At 42.7% G+C, this 21,191-nt stretch overlaps 1 long non-coding RNA gene across 1 annotated transcript; it reads left to right on the top strand.

Annotated features, from left to right (window-relative positions):
• Positions 1–7,324: 7,324 nt before the first annotated feature.
• On the top strand, positions 7,325–21,034 carry LOC148684983 (uncharacterized). Its single transcript, XR_015950902.1, has 2 exons — positions 7,325–7,753; positions 20,115–21,034. It is a non-coding gene; the product is annotated as an uncharacterized LOC148684983 (long non-coding RNA).
• Positions 21,035–21,191: the final 157 nt, after the last annotated feature.

Genomic DNA, 21,191 nt, shown 5'->3' with positions numbered 1-21,191 from the left:
CCATGTACTTGTCATTGTAATGGAAAACACATTGTGCTAATGCCAGATTTCTGAAGCTCCAAGGCCCCTTTACAACAAATGTAATAGTAATTCCAGGATTTATGTAGTGTGTGCAGTAAAGCTTTCTCTTAAGGGCGGATTGACACTAATCGTGTAAAAGGATTCCGTGTCACCACGGGCACACCCAGGTCTCTCCCCCCCTTTTTTTTTAAAAAGCCATGTTTTATTGGAAATAACTTTGAAATAGAGTTCCAATAAAGAATCATTAGTGCACATAGCTGGAGGACCACTGCTCTGCAGAACCAAGAAAATTGAATCAACATTCTATCAACATCCTATATTCTGTGCTTTGGTTGGACTGCCGTTTTCTCTCTCAAAAAATAGCATGCAATTTCATTAATTTGGAAATGTTTTCAGAGCCAAATTATAAATTCAAAGGAGCACACACCCATGTCTATTCTGGTATATATTCAGAATCTGTAAATTAATGCAGTGGTGCCTCGACTTACGAATTTAATCCGTTCCGAAGGCACCTTCATAAGTAGAAAAATTTGTGAGTTGAAAAATGCCATTGGAAACGTGATGTCCCATAGGAATGCATTGAAAATGGAAAAATTCATAAGTCGAAGCAACCCTATCTAAAAATTCGTAAGTCGAAAAATCCCTATCTAAAACCGCCGCGTTTTTTTTCCGGATGTCAAGACATTCATAAGCACTTTGTAAGTCGAAAAATTCGGTTGTTGAGTTGTTTGTAAGTCGAGGTACCACTGTATTTTGAATGTTCTCTAGATGGGTGAAAAAAATTACCCAAACTTCAGGTTCAGGACCACAATACCTCAAGGACTGCCTCTTTCCATATGAACCTACCCAGACCCCGAGATCATCTTCTGAGACCCTTCTTCGTGTGCCTCCTCCTCAAGAGGTCCAAAGGGTGGCAACAGAGGCCTTCTCTACAGTGGCTCCCCGTCTATAGAATGCTCTCCCCTGGGAAGTTCACCTGGCACCTTCTTTATACACCTTTAGGCACCAGGCACTATGCCCTTTTAAAATGTGGTGGGTTTTTTTGGGGGGGATTTTTGGGTTGTTTTTCTTTTGATTACGTATATATTTTGTAGCTTTATATTTGAATTTGTTTTGTGAACCATCTGGAAACCTCTGGGTATAGGGTAGTATACAAATTCAATAAATAAATATAAATAAATAAATAAATGGTGCTCAAGATCCTGCCGTGCAATGATGGCATTGCTGCTGTGCTACAGGTTCTTAGTCACTATTGGGACATTTCATGTAATAATAATAATAATAATAATAATAATAATATATTTATACCCCGCCCATCTGGCTGCATTTCCCCAGCCACCCTGGGCAACTCCCAACAGAATATTAAAAACAGAATAAAACATCAAACATTAAAAACTTCCCTAAACAGGATTGCTTTCAGATGTTTTCTAAAAGTCAGGCAGTTGTTGATTTCCTTGACATCTGGTGGGAGGGCATTCCACAGGGTGGGCACCACTACTGAGAGGGACCTCTGCCTAGTTCCATATGGCTTCATTTCTCACAGTGAGGGAACCGCCAGAAGGCCCTCGGCACTGGACCTCAGTGTCAGGGCTGAACGATGGGGGTGGAGACGCTCCTTCAGGTATACTGGGCCAAGGCTGTTTAGGACTTTAAGGTCAGCACCAACACTTTGAATTCTGCTTGGAAACGTACTGGGAGCCAATGCAGGTCTTTAAGGACCGTGTTATATGGTCTTAGTGACCACTCCCAGTCACCAGTCTAGCTGCCACATTCTGGATTAGTTGTATTTTCCGGGTCACCTTCAAAGGTAGCCCCACGTAGAGGGCATTGCAGTAGTCCAGGCATCCCCAAACTCCAGCCCTCCAGATGTTTTGGACTACAATTCCCATCATCCCTGACCACTGGTCCTGTTAGCTAGGGATCATGGGAGTTGTAGGCCAAAACATCTGGAGGGCCGCAGTTTGGGGGTGCCTGCAGTAGTCCAAGCTACTTCATCGAGTCCTTATTAACAGTGCTGGATCTACATTTTTTTTCTGGAGGGGGCAACAGTCTGCACTGTTGCTGCCTCCTCCCCCCTGGTTGCGAACTCCATGCTGTAAACCTGCAACCCCAAAGTGAAAAGACAGATAGTTCCTAAAAAGATTCCTACAGAGAGCCTTTAATGAAGCTTGTTGCTTTTACAGGTTTTGAAAGTCCACAGACGTAACATAGCAGAACAGACCCACGTAGCTGTGAGTTGGCAGATCTGCAATGATTACAGAAATACAAACTAGAAAGGAATCAGGTTTTGATTGTTTTCATTACAAGTTCCTGGTAATTTCATTATTCTGTGTTCTCATCTAAGCTGTTTTATCAGTGCAACTTCATTGGAGTTATGCATGATTTATGACTGAGCAGACACCAAGGGAAACAAGCTTGGTAGTCGTAAATGGAAAACCGAGAAGAATAGTCTCCCTTAGTGCACATTAACACAATGCAGTATGGATCCAGCCACTTTAATGTATTGGTTTGCTTTTAGCTCTCAGCCTGCAGCCAAATTAATTTCAACAGTTTGCAGTGGGCAGAGACCAATTATCAACCCGCATCTCCCGTTTTCTAGCTTGTTAATAGGGCTACAAATAATGGTTTGAAATTATCCTGTCGGTCAAATACCGACACATGTGATCTCCAGAGCAGCAGCAGGAATGATTTAATGATCAGACATAATCTGTATTGTTCAGGGGTGGGGAGCCAATTCAAATACCTATAGGAGAAGGAAAAAAGTGTTGCAAACTTCAGAGCAATAAGACAGTTAAAGAAGGACTTCCTTCCTTCCTTTTCTTATGCTTACTCCAAAAGAAAGCATTTTCCATCCCAATTCAATGCATGGTTTACTTCAGAAAAATCTCAGTGAGTCCAATGGGATTTCCTCTCAAGTAAATGTACATGGACCTGTAGCCTTCATCAACTAGTGATGTAGACGTTGGTGCTTATTTGTCAAATGTTAGCTGTTAAAGTAGTATTCTAACTGATTTGCAATACTTGCAACAAGCAAATCATCTTGAGATGATGGTTTAGAGTGATTAATAAATTAATTAATAGTAATTGTGATAATAATAACAATGCATAACATAGGAATGTGATCACTTCACATTTATTATCTCAGTAATTCTTACCATAACCCTACAAAGTAGGTCAGTATTAACTCCATACTACAGACGAGGGGTTGAGTCTGAGTAATTATGACTTGCCTAATACCATTAGGGATGCGGGTGGCGCTGTGGGTTAAACCACAGAGCCTAGGGCTTGCCGATCAGAAGGTTGGCGGTTTGAATCCCCGCGATGGGGTGAGCTCCTGTTGCTTGGTCCCAGCTCCTGCCAACCTAGCAGTTTGAAAGCATGTCAAAGTGCAAGTAGATAAATAGGTACCGCTACAGCGGGAAGGTAAACGGCGTTTCTGTGTGCTGCTCTGGTTCGCCAGAAGCAGCTTTGTCATGCTGGCCACATGACCTGGAAGCTGTACGCCGGCTCCCTCAGCCAATAATGTGATGACCCCAGAGTCGGTCACGACTGGACCTAATGGTCAAGGGTCCCTTTACCTTTAATACCATCTAGGGAGTTTGTGGCAGAGGACAGATTCTAAATAAAACAGGTATCTGAACTCACATTTTTAGCTAATCCACTACTCGTACTCACTGTAGCAGGTATGTGGGACCTTTCTCAGACTGTGTAACCCACCCAAGGGGTCCATGGCACCATTCACATAACAAAAACTACTACTATATAGAGAGATCGAAATTTCCAATAGTAGGGGGTCCATGGCTTGGCTTTTGGGAAATAGGTAGTCCACAGTATTTAGCTAACTGGGAACCACTGTTCACTGCATTTTTGGTTGGAGAGCTGCAATGCAAATTCCAAGAAAGTGTGTGTTACAAAGGGCAGCTGCATTTCAGTTCACATCTTGGTTCGAGAGGTGCGAATGTGGTAGGTTTGCGTTGAAATGGAAACTAAACAGATCTTTCCTCCTCACCCCTGTGAAGCATATGTGCAGATCACAACACTCAGCTCAAAATCTCCACAGACAAATTAGAGTTGTACATTTACATTATTCGTTTCTTGACAACTTCTGGCTCCCATCCCTGGTACTTGTGAACTATTTAATTTTGGCAAACAGAACCACTGGCAGGCCTTCAAGCTACGTTTGGCAGTCTAATGGTAAATTAATTGTGCTTGGGACTGTCTCCCAACACAACTGGCATGCCTATTTATAGTGGAAAGCTTACCTAAAATGATAAGCCAAGTGCCTATTTATACATTCCTGTTGTGCTTCTCTGAATTGGAGACATGGTGGGATGGAAAATGTACTACTCAGGGGTGAGTGTGCGGCTGGATCTATAAACATCAATAGGTTAATCATCAATCCACCACTCAGCTCGAGTCAACAAAAAACTGTGTGTGAAGGGTAATAGGATTCTTGCAAAATACACAAATGATGGGAATGACAAGTCCTGGAACCAATAAAGAATTTATGTTTATGTTATGATTTGCCTGCCCTATAGTGATGGAAAAAATTAAATAGAGTTTAATGGTGTTTTATGCACAGACTGTAATCTGCATGGCAAGGGTTTGCTTTAATAATGGCACCTGAACAATCAAATTAAGGACTATTATGACTAACAAATGTTAAAAGTCACCTGGACTCTACATACTTGAAATCTACAGAAGCCACATAAACCATCAGGACAGAATTTGAATTAGCCAAGTACCTTATCAAAGGTACCCAAGGTTTCAGAAAGTTCATATTTGTCCCAATAATTATACAGCTAATATTTATGCAACTAATAATGCCTACTACATTTACATAATTACATTGAACCTAATGGGTCAAGTCAGTGCTCTAGCTCCAGAACACACACAATTAGCCTCTGAAATGATCTATCGATTTGTGTTACAATTCAACAGGTGCCCAGTTCAACAGTTGGAGGTGCAGCTCAGCAAGATTTCTCTGTGACACCCAAATCTAGTGCTGCAGACATGTCAGTTTCTGCATTTGCTACCAGAATGGAAATTCAAAGTGGGTCTCTTAAGAGCTTTTGTCATGCACAGTTTTTCTGTAACAGAGGTTTCTTGATCAAATTTGCAAAGAAATGGAGAGTATGTCTATATGGGTTACAAGATATGGCTGGTTTCAGTTTAATTAGGTTCCTTGTTGGTAAGTTTCATCTGAAAAAAAGCCTTTTTTGTAATATATGAGTGCATTTTTAAAGGTTCAAATGTTTTAAAATGTATTGTTGAGCAACCGTTGTATTGTTTCTCACAGCTAAGCCCTTGATAAGCGCAATTGTGCCAAAATGTGCCCAACTTATCTATAATAAGGCATTTCCTTGTTCTGGCATCTTTGAGACACATTTCTCACTATTGTTCTATAAGCAGAAACTGTGACCCATATAAATAATGTGTGTGTTTGTGCACCGAATCTCCCTGAGCATATCTGTAATCCATGAGCAATTAGTGGGTCGAGGGTGATCCTGGCTAGAGATAAACCACAAGCCGCATTTAGACAGCTTCATTTCTCAAGAAGCCTGTGGACCTAGAGTAGAGAAACATAGACAAACATAGGGATATGCTGACCAGGAAAATAGAGAGTAGAGAAAAACAGGACAACAGAGTGACAGGAAGCTTTGTGGCGGCTCATCTCTAACTGTGGGCACAAGTTGACATTATTGCTCAACTTTGGGGTTGGGGTTGGGGTTGGGGTTGGGGTTGGGGTTGGGGTTGGGGTTAGGGTTAGAGTTAGAGAAAAACAGGACAACAGAGTGACAGGAAGCTTTGTGGCAGCTCATCTCTAACTGTGGGCACAAGTTGACATTATTGCTCAACTTAGAATGGGGTACAGTCGCCTAGTTATTCAGCTCCAGCACAGAGCAGTTATCCACTCCTAATAAATGTCACTTGATGACCCATTCACACACACCACAAAAGCTGGGGTAAGGGGAAGCCCCATATTAGCACCTGTTGAGGACAATTTTCATGGGGATCACAGCTGGCAAGCAGAAAGATACCCCCCCCACACACACACACTTTTGTAATACACTTTTGGTGAAAACCACACATGCAAATACTTAGTATTAAAGAAATTGACACAGAAATGAAGCTGCGAGTTATGCATTTAATGCAACATACAGTTATACCCGGTGATAGACTCATGATCAAGGAAGGGATAATCTAATAAATGTATCATAAAGACTTCCAGCTTTTCCTTAAATCATCTGCTTCATATCTAAGGCAAGGATATGCACATTAAAAAAAAAGTTTGGTTTATACGATATATTAACAAAAGGGTTAATAATACACCAGCTCTATGATGTAGGGAAATAGGAAGTTGCTTACAGAGTCAGACCATTGATCCAGTATTATCTACACTGATTGCCAGCAGTTTCCCAAGGGTTCAGGTGATGTCTCTTCCAACTGGAGATGCCAGGGATTCAACCTGGAAACTTTTGCATGAAAAGTACGGCCGTTACTACACAACCCTTCCCTGGTTGTTTACCAGACCCCAGCTTTGTGAGATCATTTGCAATTTGAAAGAAGGCATAAGCTAAAAATAAAAATAAAATAATGGCGTTTAGCATAGCAGCTGGCAGCGCTATTTAATATCATATTGATTGGCAACCCTTGCAATTTAATATTGCTATAATTTACTCTGCAACACTAAATCTATCCCAGGGAGGAAATGAAGAGCAAGACGTTAACATACTTTCGGCAGAGCTATTAAGTGTCATAGTTATCAGTGCAATCCTAGACTCGCTTACTCCAAAGTAAGTCTGATTGCTTTCAGTGGAGCTTACTCCCAGGTAAAGTGTGTGTCAAATAACAACCGTATAGCACTACTTCATATGAAATGGCAACCCATGGGGTATTTTTTATTTATTCATTTATTAAATTTATATACTGCTATTGTTAATCACAGGATCGTTGGCACGATCTTGCCCCAAACCAGCACTTCCGGCAGAGATGGTAGGACAGGCAGGGCATCTGTGGCCATGCTTCCTGGAGGAATTCTGCCACCTGAGGTAATGGCCTCACCCTGTCTAATGGTTGGAGTGGCTCTGTGCCTAGCTATGATAGCTAAGTGGCAACCTCATTGTCAGTGGTGGGTTTCCTCCTTGGGTGCTGGAAGCAAACTGTGGAGTGGGCTGTTGCTTTCATACTCTGCTTGTGAGTGGGTGGTGCTGTGGTCTAAACCACTGAGCCTCTTGGGCTTCCAATCGGAACGTTGGCCATTCGAATCCTTGCAACGGGGTGAGCTCCCATGGCTCTGTCCCAGCTCCTGCCAGCCTAGCACTTTGAAAGCATACCTCTGCAGCAGGAAGATAAACAGTGTTTCCGTGTGCTTTGGTTTCTGTCACGGTGTTCCATTGTGCCAGAAGCAGTTTAGCCCTGCTGGTCACAGGATTCGGAAAGCTGTCTGCAGACAAACACCCTCAGCCTCAAAGCAAGATGCACCACACCCCATAGCCGCCTTTGACTGGACTGAACAGTCCAGGGGTCCTTTACCTTTTACCTTGTGAGCATCCCAGTGGAAAGACAACATGGCTCAGCAACAGAACACATCTTGCATGTAAAAGGCTCTGGTTCAATTCCCAACATCTCCAGAGAAAGGGGTCTTAGGTAAGCAGAGCTGAAAATTCTGCCTGAGGTCTTGAAGAGCATTCTTCAGCTTGTTCAAACCCAGGAACCACCTTTAACCCAGGTATGTATACAGAGACCAACATTTTACCTTATAGCCATATATTCTATGGTGGCACTGGTGTTGGGAACCTTCTTAGATCAGTAGCTGAGTTGAAGACCAGTGGAGTAGACCTTATTGGACTTGATGGACCAGTGTTCTGGCTGAGTATAAGTCAGGGTAATATTTTCATATCTAGCTGTTGTGAAACTGAACAGAAGACTGGACAGAGAGAACTATCTACTCATATTGAAGCTTCTCACTGCCCTTTTTCTCAAGATATCTCAGTGCACTTCAGATACCACATTCCCAGCTGAATACACCTGAAAACCTTGGAAAGCATATCATAGACACATTCAGCCCAGTCACCTTCTGTTTCTAAAATATGTTTTTTGTTGAATGATTAAAAATATAAAATAAAAACAAAGCAGACGTGAAATTAGGATACACAGCAGGATGTTATTTATAGCAGCCCACCAAGTTCTTCACAAGGAGAAGTCATCATGTCAGGGAGGAAGGGAATTTATGCAGCTTGGCCGCATTGCATCTGGAGGTCGACAGCTGGTTATTATGTACACCTAATTTACTCGAGCAGTAAATACCGCAAGCAGAAAGCAATCTATTCACCTAAGGCTTATGGTTCAATAGGTTTAGTGCTTTGCCCTGGAAATAAACCGAGGAATAAATTAATAAACCCATAACAATGGAAACTGCCCCACCGTGAAAACATCTCTACACAAAGGGTCTTTGGTGCAATTACGAAGCTGGTAATGAAGCTGATCCCACCATGTTTTGCAGAACAATTGCAATAATATTAATTCTTCTTTTTAGCCCATAAACAGTCCCAGGATTATTATTATTTTTTATTAAAAAAAAAACCAGTTCTCAAAGGCAAATGAGTAGCACGCTCATCTCCTGCAAGATATGGGAAATTAATTTAATTAATTAACCAACACTCCACAGAAAACTGCAGCACCAAAAGAGAGGGCAAAGAACAGATAAAGAACTGCAGCAATCTCACTGCCACTTTTTCCTTGGCAGGCAGAATCCTGTGCAAACCAGTGGGGAAATGTCACAAACAGAGATAGCAAGAGAGCTCGCGCATTGCCATTACATGATATCTATATTTGATTAATGTTTTATCATCTTAATGAATTCTGTTGCTGGGATGGGGAGAGAACTGACACAGACCACAGGCATCATTTCCACCTAGAGCAACCTTCTTCAGCCTGGTGCCTTTCAAAGGTTGCTACAAATTCCAACCCTCCTGAGTCCTCAATATTTAGCCAAGCTGGCTGGGGCTTATGGGATTTTGAGTCCAGTTACATCTAGCTGGCTTCAGGTTGCTGTGAGTGTTCCAGCAAGACAACCAGAAATTAGGACTATATGAAAATATGGAGATTCCACAAACTAAACTGGATCATTGGACATTTAGTAACACTGTGTTCATAGATTCCCTTTCATATTACCATCACTAATGTAGGCCTCCTGTACAGCGGGGTGGCACTGAGCGTCTTGGGCTTGCCCATCAGAAGGTCAGTGGTTCGAATCCCCACAACGGGGTGAGCTCCTATTGCTCTGTGCCAGCTCCTGCGAACCTAGCAGTTTGAAAGCACGACAATGCAAGTAGATAAATAGGTACTGCTGTGGCGGGGTGGTAAAGAGCATTTCCGTGCACTCTGGTTTTCATAATGATGTTCCGTTGCACCAGAAGCGGATTAGTCATGCTGACCACATGACCCGGAAATCTGTATGCAGACAAACGCCGGCTCCCTCGGCCTGAAAGCAAGATGAGCGCCACAACCCTATAGTCACCTTTGACTGGACTTAACCATCCAGGGGTCCTTTACCTTTACCTTTTTACTCACCTGGAATAGGCTTCCCTAGGTGAGGAGTGCAAGTAGTAGGGTACAGTCTATATACAGGCTCCGCACACTTGAGTTTTCCTCTGAACAATCTTCTGCACCACTATACTTTGTGTAGTAGCATTTTAAGTTAGCTTTTTGTCCTCACACCGCCACAACTATGATGCAAAATAGGAAGTGAGAGGTTGGGGCGCTAAAATTTGCCATCTCTTGAGGGAGAGTTTTATTTTAAATGAATACCGGAGCTTCGTTTTAATGGTTGACAGATGCTTTTTTCTTATCCGCTTTCAATCTAGGAGATGGGGGAGAAATTTGGTTTACCTACCTAATTCATAGGGACGCAGGTGGCTTAAACCACAGAGCCTAGGGCTTGCTTATCAGAAGGTCGGCGGTTCAAATCCCTGCAACGGGGTGAGCTCTCGTTCCTCGGTCCCAGCTCCTGCCAACCTAGCAGTTCGAAAGCATGTCAAAGTGCAAGTAGATAAATAGGTACCGCTCCAAGCGGGAAGGTAAACGGCATTTCCGTGTGCTGCTCTGGTTCACCAGAAGCGGCTTAGTCATGCTGGCCACATGACCCGGAAGCTGTACGCTGGCTCCCTCGGCCAATAATGCGAGATGAGTGCCACAACCCCAGAGTCGGTCGCAACTGGACCTAATGTTCAGGGGACCCTTTACCTTTACCTACCTAATTCACACTTTTAGAAACAATGTGTAAACCAAAACACAGCCATGCTCCAAAATGCACACTTTTTTGAATTGTATTACACTTTCTCCAACTCTCACCATCAAAGAGGGGGGAAATGCATTTATAAGGTTGCAAAAAACAAACAAAAAACCCACTTATAAAATACTACTTCATTTCCCCCTTTGTATAAATAAAGGCAAACACAAAACCAAGCAGTGCTAGATCATGGGACCAGGCAGCTGGAGATTGGTGTTGATATTTTGTTTGCCATTAACAAGTTCTGCCAAGAAGATAGCAGAGCTCCCATTGAGTAACTCATTATGGACAATAATATGCTAGTAGAAAATCTCTTTTTAAGCACAGCTGCTGATGAGTGTGTATTCTAAATAATGAGAATAGGCTGTTCCACATTGATCACCATCACAACAGGATGCCTTAAAATTAACACACAGTGAGGCAACAGCTACTTAAATTAAGCCTCCATTTTTGTCCTCCATTCAGGAATGATACACAACAGATTTCTTTGAAGCAGAAAAACCACTGCGTACAAATATGTAACAATGCAAAATGAATAACAATATCTACAACAGAAAAAATACCTGGCATTCTCAAAAAAAGCAAAAGTGTGGTTTTTCGGCATGAAGTCTACTGGGTGCCCTTGCACTTGTGAAGGGCTTTTTCATCCAACACACCAGCATTAATGCAAAAGGGGCAGAGGGAAAAGAGGTCTGGCAAGAATTACATGGTATCCACTGCCTCAAAAGTCCTCCAGCGCATGTAAGGGCACAAAGTGGATTATTTATTTAGTTCATAAAATGTATACATCTCTTGATTGTAAAATAATAATGCTCTAAAAGAAGTATTCTCCCCTTCCCCTTCTATCTTTTGAAAACATTGCTGTCATGATACAGGCACTGGTGAAAGCTAGCACCATAATTCAGGTCTGTTTAATAATAATAATAATAATTTATACTCTGCCCATTTGACTAGCTTTCCCCAGCTACTATGGATGGCTTCCAACAGAATATAAAAAACACAATAAAACACCAAATATTAAAAGCTTCCCTAAACAGGGCTGCCTTCAGATGTCTTCTAAAAGTCCGATAGTTGTTTATTTCTTTGACATCTCATGGGAGGGCGTTCCACAGGGTGGGCACCACTACCAAGAAGGCCCTCTGCCTGGTTCCCTGTAACTTCAAATGCTAAAAAGCCCTCAGAGCTGGATCTCAGTGTCCAGGCAGAACGATGGGGGTGGAGGTGCTCCTTCAGGCTGAGGCTGTTTGGGGCTTTAAAGGTCAGCACCAACACTTTGAATTGGGTCCAGAAACATACTGGGATAAATGTTTAAGAGCAGATCTGTACATAGTAGTAGATTTTAAGCAGACACTCAAGTTTAAATAGCATCACAACTACAGAACAGCCTCCCTTGAGTTGCCCACTAGAGTTGTCCCGTCATAATTAGTTGATTCTGCACACACAGAGTTGGCATCTGTCTGTCTCGAGAAAAAAACAAAGAGCATCTCTGGGGGTGAAGCCAAACCGCTGTGTTAGCAGCACTGAAGTGACCTCCCCAGGGTGCAAGCCTTGGCATTGTGTATGGAGGTCCTGGGCTGCCCAAATGACAAGACCCACCCCTCTCGGCCTTACTGATGTGGTCCAAAGGAAAGCAGAGCAATACATTTGGTACCAGCTTGGCTGCAGGAATTGCCAGAAGGAGGCGTACAAGGTGCCATCCAATTTGCTTAGGGAGTCCACCCTGGATTTGTATAGGGGTTAATTCTTACTCTTTTCTTCTCCCGAACATATCCCATGAAGCAGCAGAGGTTTAGGGGCAGAGTTTTCCTTCTCCTAGATGAGCTACCTTCCCAGGTTGACAAGCCCCATCTTCCCATACCTGCCAAGTTCCTCTCTGAAAAATAAGGGACCGGACCGGAAGTAGCATGCCGGAAGTAGTGCGGCAGTCATTTTGGAACTGGGCAGAGCATGCTCAGAAGTGACTTTTGATGCTGCTCTGCCCAGTTCCAAAATGGCCGCCGCACCAGAAGTCGTGCTGCAGCCATTTTGGAACTGGGCAGAGCAGCATCAAAAGTTGCTTCTGAGCATGCTCTGCCCAGTTCCAAAATGACCGCCGCACCAGACTAAACCAGGGGGAAACAAAAAAATCTGTTTTTTTCGGCTGGGGACAGCTGGAAAAATGGGGGTTTCTCGGGGAAAACGGGAGACTTGGCAGCTATGCCATCTGCCCCTCACCTCCCTCTACAGCACATGCAGAAACTGCCTTCTTAACTGTGGGACCCACTATTGCTCTTGCTCACTCAATCTGCCGAAACCTGTATTCGCACGCAGGGGGAATCCCTAACTCACAGAGCATTTGAGACCCATCAACCACCATCACCTGTTTCAGCTGGCCAGTCAGAGTCATTCCTGGGGTGTGGCTACTGTTGATTGCTGACAGCTTGCATAGTAACACCACCCCGAGGGGTCCCCATGCCCAGACTTCAGACAATATTCATACCCTGGATCCCTTTAACAGGATACCCTTACTGAGGAGGGGCAGGTGAAGGCAACAGCCTCCCCTCCAACCAAACAAAGGCTTACCCAATGCCTAACCGCCACAAATGGCCCATGGACATTCCCATCCTGGCAGCAGATTACCTGGAGCTGTCTCCAGCACAGATGACGTGGCCGGCCGTGGCTGGAACACTGTACACCAGGTAAAAGGTGAATGGACTTCTAGGAGCCACAAGTGAGAGCTGAGTCTAGGTTGAGGAGCAAAGGTGGAAAAACCTGCCCCAAAGGAGCATAGCGAGTTCTCCACCAGATATAGTACCCCTCGCCTAACACCCCATACACCCCTCTGATACACTAGGTAACAAAACAGAAGAACTTTTTTTAAAATGCTGAGAAAAATTCAAAAATATGACCTCCCTCACCTGCAGCTTGAAGTGATACCGACTAGAAATCTACCATCTATTTCTGCATAATATTTACGATTAGAGCTAAGTTTTCCCCTGCTCAGTTACACATTTTCAGTTATTCAGTTTGCAATATGCTGATTTGGGGACAGTTTTTAGTTTGGGATGGCGGTGATTTATTACTATGATTTCCATTTAACACCCATTTCTTTTCCTGTGGCCTAAAAATGATTGTTTAAATACTTTTATATTTGCCCTCCAGGGGTTTAAATATGCTATTTTCTTGTGATATCTCCTGTGGTGCTTTATTATGTTTTAAAATTCAGCAATGCAAAATAAAATAAAATAAGTGAACTGCAGATACAGCCGCCTGTCGTTTGTTTTTTGCTTACATAAATGGATTTATCATGCCTATACTATGTATCAGACTGTGATATTCTACACTGTTTAAATGCCCAACAGGCTGATTATACAGTGCTGTGCTATTCTAGCTATAAAAGCTGTTGTTTCATTTTAGCAGCGCTGACTTGCTTTATCCTTTGGCAAGAAAAAGCTTGCAATTATAACTCCTGCGGTATCCATCAAAGTCATTAAGGTACAAAACAACAGGAATCAGTATTGTGTAGCGTAATTTAAAGTAATATTCTGTCTCCCTGTATTTGTGATGTAATAACTGATTAGTTTATTCCCTTGTATTAAGTTTCCCGTGAATTGCTCTGACTCATTATGTGCCAATTAATAGCCAATGTAATAAACCTCCAAATACTTAATGCATTTTCCAGGATATCTGTACACTACCAGAAACAGGCTAGATTTTTTTTTTATTAGCTATTGATTGAGTTTCAAGCAACTAACTGTGAAATGAATTACCTATAACTGACATCACAAAAATGCTATTTCCATAAATTTGATAATCAAACATGAAAAATTATGATGCTTTGGGCTAGTAGTGTGCATATTGGAGCTTTCCAGCACATTATTCATCCCAATATATGGGCTCCGAAATACAGGAATGGAGAATTGGTAGCCCTCCAATTTTTTCTGGATTCCAACTCCCATCAGCTTCACTCAGTAAAGATCAGGAATGAAGGAGTTGTTGTCCAACAACATAGAAGCATAGAAATGTAGAGATGTCAGACTTCAAAAGATCCACACACCCCATGGCAGGTTGCGAGGAATGGATAAGACAAGGAAAGTTCTTACCAATGTTGTTTATTCAATATTCAAAGAGAGAGGCCTACTTGGAGTAATGGTGTTGCTCCAAGTAAATCTCTTTCCCCCTTCTCTTCCACTTCCTCATTCATCAACAGCACCACCCACCTTACAGTTGCCACTTAGGGCCATCTGTCTCTGAGCCCTTGGCTCTCCTACTTTCAATGCTTGTCGGGTTCTGGGACAAGGGGTGGGGGTGGGGGTCTGGAATGTTTTCTAGTGATAACGTATCAGCCAGCTGCTCTGGCTCTGCCTCCTGCTCCTCCTCTCACATTATTTCCCAGCTTTCCCCCTCATCTGCCTCTGAGCTTTGACCTCCCACAAACCACTGTTGTAAATCTATACTGTCTTCCTTTTCTCTGGAAGGTTCAGGCTGGGGAGGCGGTCTCCACCATTCCTCTTCTGCCCAGTCCCTGACACCCGATCACTGGCCATGTTGGCTGGGGCTGATGGAACCACATGTTCCCCATCCCTCTTGGGGCTTCCCATCAAATTGCTGGCTCTTGAGAAGGCAACCAAGTTGCTATGTATGTTGTAGCTAAGGCAAAATTCCCAGGGCAAAAACAATCCCTCAAGGCTGTTCTACACATTCCTATTATAACGGAGAAGTTAGCTTGGAAAGTACCATTTATACAATTCACTTTTATACATTCCACGGACAGCTTGATCCAGTCTCTTAGATGAACATTTTGGGGTTTTGCATGTTGCATATATAAATGTAGAACATTCTTTTCACGATAGCCTCTCTCCACAGCTTGCTTAATCAAAATGTCACTTCTGCGATGCTGTCCACAGTGGAGTGCTCATCCGTTCTTGACAATCCTCTTGTCTTTCCACAACTTGATTTCAAAACTTGTGTCCTCTTTAAAATGGAAAAGTGTTCTCTTTTCCCCATGCACTGTAGTGCCTCTCTAATAAATCATCTTGTGACAGAGAATAAAAGAAACATATTTTTTTTATTCTCGTGGGATACATATGTGCACTCAAGATGTGCTTTCGGTTTATATCTTCCTTTTGTAATCGCATCATTATGTCATCGTCACAAGGTCACCACAGATTTGCATTGAAATAGCTTCCCATCATCTCATATTGTGTAATGGCTTTGTAATAGGTGCCCTATGGTCTCTGGAACCACTTTAGAATAATAATGGCAAATAAGAGTGTGCTAATTCCACAACATCCTGAGATGATATATATATATATACACCTGAACAGGTATCACTCCATCTCAAGGTTACAGCAGGTGGGAGTTGGGAAGAGGGTAGAGATCTCGGTAGGGCATTTTCTCTGAATGATCAGAAATCTCACAGTACTATATTGCTGGATCACACCAAAGGACTCTCAGTGGCCAACTAGATGTCAACAGGAAGCTCAGAAACAAGTCACGAGTGTGGTATAAAGCTCACTCAGATCAGAACCAACTGGTATTCAGAAGCACACTGTCTCTTGATACTACAGGTAAAATAACCATCGTATGTTGAAAATTTATGTCCCATGATTTTGTCCAACTCATGATAAGGCCATCCCAGTTGGTGGCCATTCCTACATGTGTAAATTCTATTCGAACTGGTCCCCACCCCCTTTTAAAGAAAAAAATACATCACAGCTTAAGATAGAAGCAGGATAGAATAGACTTATGAATACATGTGGAACTGACACAAACCAGAAACAGGCGAATACATTCAACCCTAATCTAAGTTGAATAGTGCACTGTACAAAAATGCCATGTTTCTATTGTTGCAGACCTCGATGTTTTATGGCAAGTTACCAGATCATTAATATTTTACATGAAAAAACTTGTTGTTTTAATTTAGTAGGCTTCTGAGCATCTTAGAATATCAAAATCTTGCAGGAAAAAAAATGTATTCTTCAAAGCTACCCAACTTAATATTTTATAGGGAAATGAACTTTGAAGTCAGGTCTGCTGTATTGCTCAGTTTGTGTTTTCAAATTAGCTGCCTATCGGAAATACATTCTTACTAGCATTTCAGAAGAAGGTTTTCAAAGGGCTCGGCCTTTGTTTCTTACATTTCCTCACAGGGTTTCATAAGTTCAGGAAATAATGCCAAAGGATATTAATGAAAATGTGAAAATTCTTCATTTCCTGGGGATGGGGGGAAATTGAGAACCGCAAATGTATTTTTAAAAACATACCTACAGTCTTCAACCTCTCTCTTAGATGGCTGTGATGGGAGTGTTCTGCGGGAACAATTTAGTTTGGAATGTAGCAAGATGGACAATACATAAACAACACTCCCCTTCCGTCTTTCTGGCCCAACACCACAAACCAGCCATGAAACTCAATGCTGATTGGTTGTCTGGGGAGGGGGTGGAATTTTCCTGGACAACGGCAGAACCCCTTTTCACCTGACTCCTCTAACCTGGAATGGTATTGTACCATACAACCAGGCTGTCCATCTTACCCTCCCTGGTCTCTGCTACTCACAGCAGGTCAGAGCCCCATCGCCAATCAGTTCCGAATCTCATTGAATTTGGTGGGATTTCCTTGTAAGGAAGTATACAAATGAAGCTTATTTTCCTTCAGAGGAAAATTTCCAGATTTCTACTGGCCCCACATTCTTGGGGAGTGCATCTCCCAACCAGTAAAACTCACAGCCATTTTCTGATAGAGCTATTTGTCAATTAAGTTAGATTATTGTTATTGTTATTATTATTATTATTATTATTATTATTATTATTATTATTATTATTGAACAGCTATCACACCGACCGGATGCAATTGTGGGGATTATTTACTCATGAGGTTTCCCTTTGATATTGTATCTCCTCACTATACATTTTGCTGCTGCTAACGTTTATTCAAGCCTGAGTATTTCTTTTCTGCATTCCCTCTCGGCAACCACTGAATAAATGCAGCAAGTATCATTGGCATAAATGCATTCTGTTTATCTAGTCATCCATTTCCCACGAACATTTAAACAGAGCTCTGTTTGACGAGTACGCTGATTTGCTTACTGTAAGGCGTACAACACCAGACCTCTTGTTCACACAACCATTTCCTCACTAAAATTGTATATACAGTGGTGCCTTGCTCATCGAATGCCCTGCTTAACAAAATTTCCGCTTAACGAAAGGATTTTTCGAGCGGAGGTTGCCTCGCTAGACGAATTCGTTTTATGAAAAATTCATCTAGCGAATCGCGGTTTCCCATAGGAATGCATTGGAATTCAAATTTTTTTCAATGCATTCCTATGGGATTTGCTAGATGAATTTTTTGTTATAAGAAAAGACCCGTGGAACGAATTAAATTCGTCTAGCGAGGCACCACTGTACTTGGTATAACGGTAATGGGGGCCCTGACCATCAGGTCCAGTCGTGTCCGACTCTGGGGTTGCAGCGCTCATCTCGCTCTATAGGCCGAGGGAGCTAGCGTTTGTCCGCAGACAGCTTCCAGGCCATGTGGCCAGCATGACAAAGCTGCTTCTGGCGAACCAGAGCAGTGCACGGAAACGCCGTTTACCTTCCCGCCGGAGCGGTCCCTATTTATCTATTTGCACTTTGATGTGCTTTCGAACTGCTAGGTGGGCAGGAGCTGGGACTGAGCAACGGGAGCTCAGCCCATTGCAGGGATTTGAACCACCAACCTTCTGATCAGCAAGCCCTAGACTGTGGTTTAACCCACAGCGCCACCTGGGTCCCTGATATGTTCTATGCTACTTGGTATATTTATCTGCAAAATCACATTTTTAAAAAAATATATATATGCAGATTTGAATCCTTATTGCATATTGCATGCACATTAGACCATCTTTGCTGTTTCTTAGTTCAGCCTGAGCTTCCACAGCCCTCAGGAACCACCATTGGCAGAACTGGAAGTAACAGCAGCTGATATGTTCTATGCTGCTGATAATATTTTAGCCTCTTGCTAATTATGCTGTTTTCAATGTGTGTTTTATATTTGACTTCATGTGGTAATGTTTTCGTTAGGAAATGTTTAAGATAAAATAAATGGTTAACTTTGCTGCATTAAATGTGTGTTCTGTAATTGACCTCCTTTGTAATTGTTTATTTTGAAATCTCTAAGATAATACAGTGGTACCTCTACTTACGAATAACTCTACTTACGAATGTTTCTACTTACGAATGGAGCTCCGTCCGCCATCTTGGATGCGGTTTAGATAGGATTTTTTCTACTTACGAATTTTTAGATAGGGTTGCTTCTACTTACGAATTTTTTCTCCCAATGCATTCCTATGGGATTCGACTTACAATTTTTTTCTACTTACGAATGTGCGTTCGGAACGCATTAAATTCATAAGTAGAGGTACCACTGTACTTTAAAGGGACCCCTGACCATTAGATCCAGTCGTGACTGACTCTGGGGTTGTGCGCTCATCTCACATTATTGGCCAAGGGAGCCGGCGTACAGCTTCCAGGTCATGTGGCCAGCAGGGCAAAGCCGCTTCTGGTGAACCAGAGCAGCACACGGAAACGCTGTTTACCTTCCTGCTGTAGTAGTACCTATTTATCTACTTGCACTTTGACGTGCTTTCGAACTGCTAGGTTGGCAGGAGCTGGAACCGAGCAACAGGAGCTCACCCCGTCATGGGGATTCGAACCACCGACCTCCTGATCGGCAAGCCCTAGGCTCTGTGATTTAACCCACAGTGCCACCCGCGTCCCTCAAGATAATACTTTAGCTTCCAGTAAATTATGTTGCTTTGAATGGTTACTTAATATCTGACTTTCTTCAGTAATGTATTATTCTGGATTGTGTTACTGGATGTTTTAATGTAGGTTGTCAACCGCTTTGAGATTTTTTTCCTTAAATATATAAAGCGGTATGGAGATAAAATGAATAATAAGAATAAAATAAGAATAAGAAGCCCCTGTGTCCCTGCTAATTTGGATGGTGTCTTTGTGTCTGTTATAAGTAGTGGTTAGTGAGGAGGAATGAGCTTTGAGGAAGAACATAAGAACTTGCTGAATCAAGTCAATGGTTTCACCTATCCTGTTCCCACAGTGGCCAGATAGATGGCTGTGTCACACATGAGCATTGTGACAGAATTAGCAATTTGTCAAGTGCACCAAGCGTTGGCTGATCAGACCAGGGCAGGGATTGGGCAAGCACACTAAATGCTTTGAATTTTATTCTGGGACACCCCAGAAAGAACTAATAGAAGCAAGCCCCCTCCCAAAGAAAAACCCCAAACAACCAGGCAGCAATACATATGTCCATCCTCACAAACACAGAACTGGAATTCAGCTGCGACATGGGTATGAGGGATCAGAGTCTATGGATGTGCTCTGGGAGTCTTTTGTGGCTCTCCAACACTTATTTAAACCATTTATAGACCACTCGACTGCAATGGTCTCTAAGCAGTTTCTAAGAAATACAACACTAAATAAATAACCAGTTGTAACTATAAAACCAGACTTAAATTAATATGCCTGCTGGAATAAAGAAAAGTCTGCAGTCGACACTGGAAGTTTAACAGGGAGAGAGCCTGTTTGATCTCAACTGTGGGATCAGTAAAAATGGGCCCACATTACGGAATGTACAGCTTCCGTGGGGCGTACCATGCATCTAAGACATGGGGGGCCACTAACAGTGACCCCCCTCCCCGCCCAAGACCTCAGTGATCAGGAAGGGATATAAATGATTGGTTGCTCCTTGAGGTATGCTAGACCTCAGTTGTTAAGGGTTTGGTGAATTAATTCAATAACCTCGAACCTTCTGATTTCAGGGTGTTCTTATACCAGAGGAGATGTCCCAAATCTTCACTGGACCAGCATGCACGACACAGATGCTTGGAGAGACCTGGTCTGAATAGAGATATTGGATTCTTGTCTCATTACACATGCTAACAAGGAGAAGGGGACGACAGAGGACGAGATGGCTGGACAGTGTTCTCGAAGCTACCAACATGAGTTTGACCAAACTGCAGGAGGCAGTGGAAGACAGGAGTGCCTGGCGTGCTCTGGTCCATGGGGTCACGAAGAGTGTGACACGACTAAATGACTAAACAACAACAACAAAGCTATTTTTGGTCATCTACATACTATCCCTTGCTTTTTCCTGTAGGTCTAATTGTAGTCGTTAACAGTCATTAACAGTCGTCAACAGGTTTACCATACCCATTGAGGCAATCACCCATCTCCTACTACCCTTCTGAGAAACACCCCACCCCACCTCACCCTCCCACTATATATAAGGGTCTGGTGACTTCTGTTAAATCAGTGTATCTGAAGGAGTGTGCATGCACAAGAAAGCTTCTACCCAGAACAAACTTAGTTGGTCTCTAACAAGGGTAGGCAACCTAAGTCCCGTGGGCTGGGTGTGGCCCAATCGCCTTCTCAATCTGGCCCATGGACAGTCTGGGAATCAGCGAGTTTTTACATGAGTAGAATGTGTCCTTTTATTTAAAAAACATCTCTGGGTTATCTGTGGAGCATAGGAATTTGTTCATCCCCCCCCCCAAAAAAACCCCAGTCCTGCCCACCACATGGTCGTCTGAGGGACGGTGGCCCATGGCTGAAAAGGTTGCTGCCCCTGGTCTATAAGGTGCTACTGGATAATATTTTATTTTATTTTTTGTCCTTTGTTGTTTAATATGCCACTGGAGAACCGAGATTCCATAGACTGATAAAACTGTGCAACAACAAACAGTTCTGTTTCCTCTTTATCATTTCTTCTCTATACCCAGGGTAACATCCTGTCCTGTCTGTGGGGCACGGACTTGCACTGCTGCTGTGATTTCCTTATCCAAACACTGACCTTGATACACTGACCAGCATTTCTCTCCCATGGCTGCCTTGGCTGA

The sequence above is a fragment of the Zootoca vivipara genome, chromosome 7, assembly GCF_965207765.1.
Source record: "Zootoca vivipara chromosome 7, rZooViv2.hap1.1, whole genome shotgun sequence".
Lineage (NCBI taxonomy): Eukaryota > Metazoa > Chordata > Lepidosauria > Squamata > Lacertidae > Zootoca > Zootoca vivipara.
The sequence above is the reverse complement of the archived record's forward strand: the minus strand, read 5'-3'. Positions and strand labels throughout refer to the sequence as shown.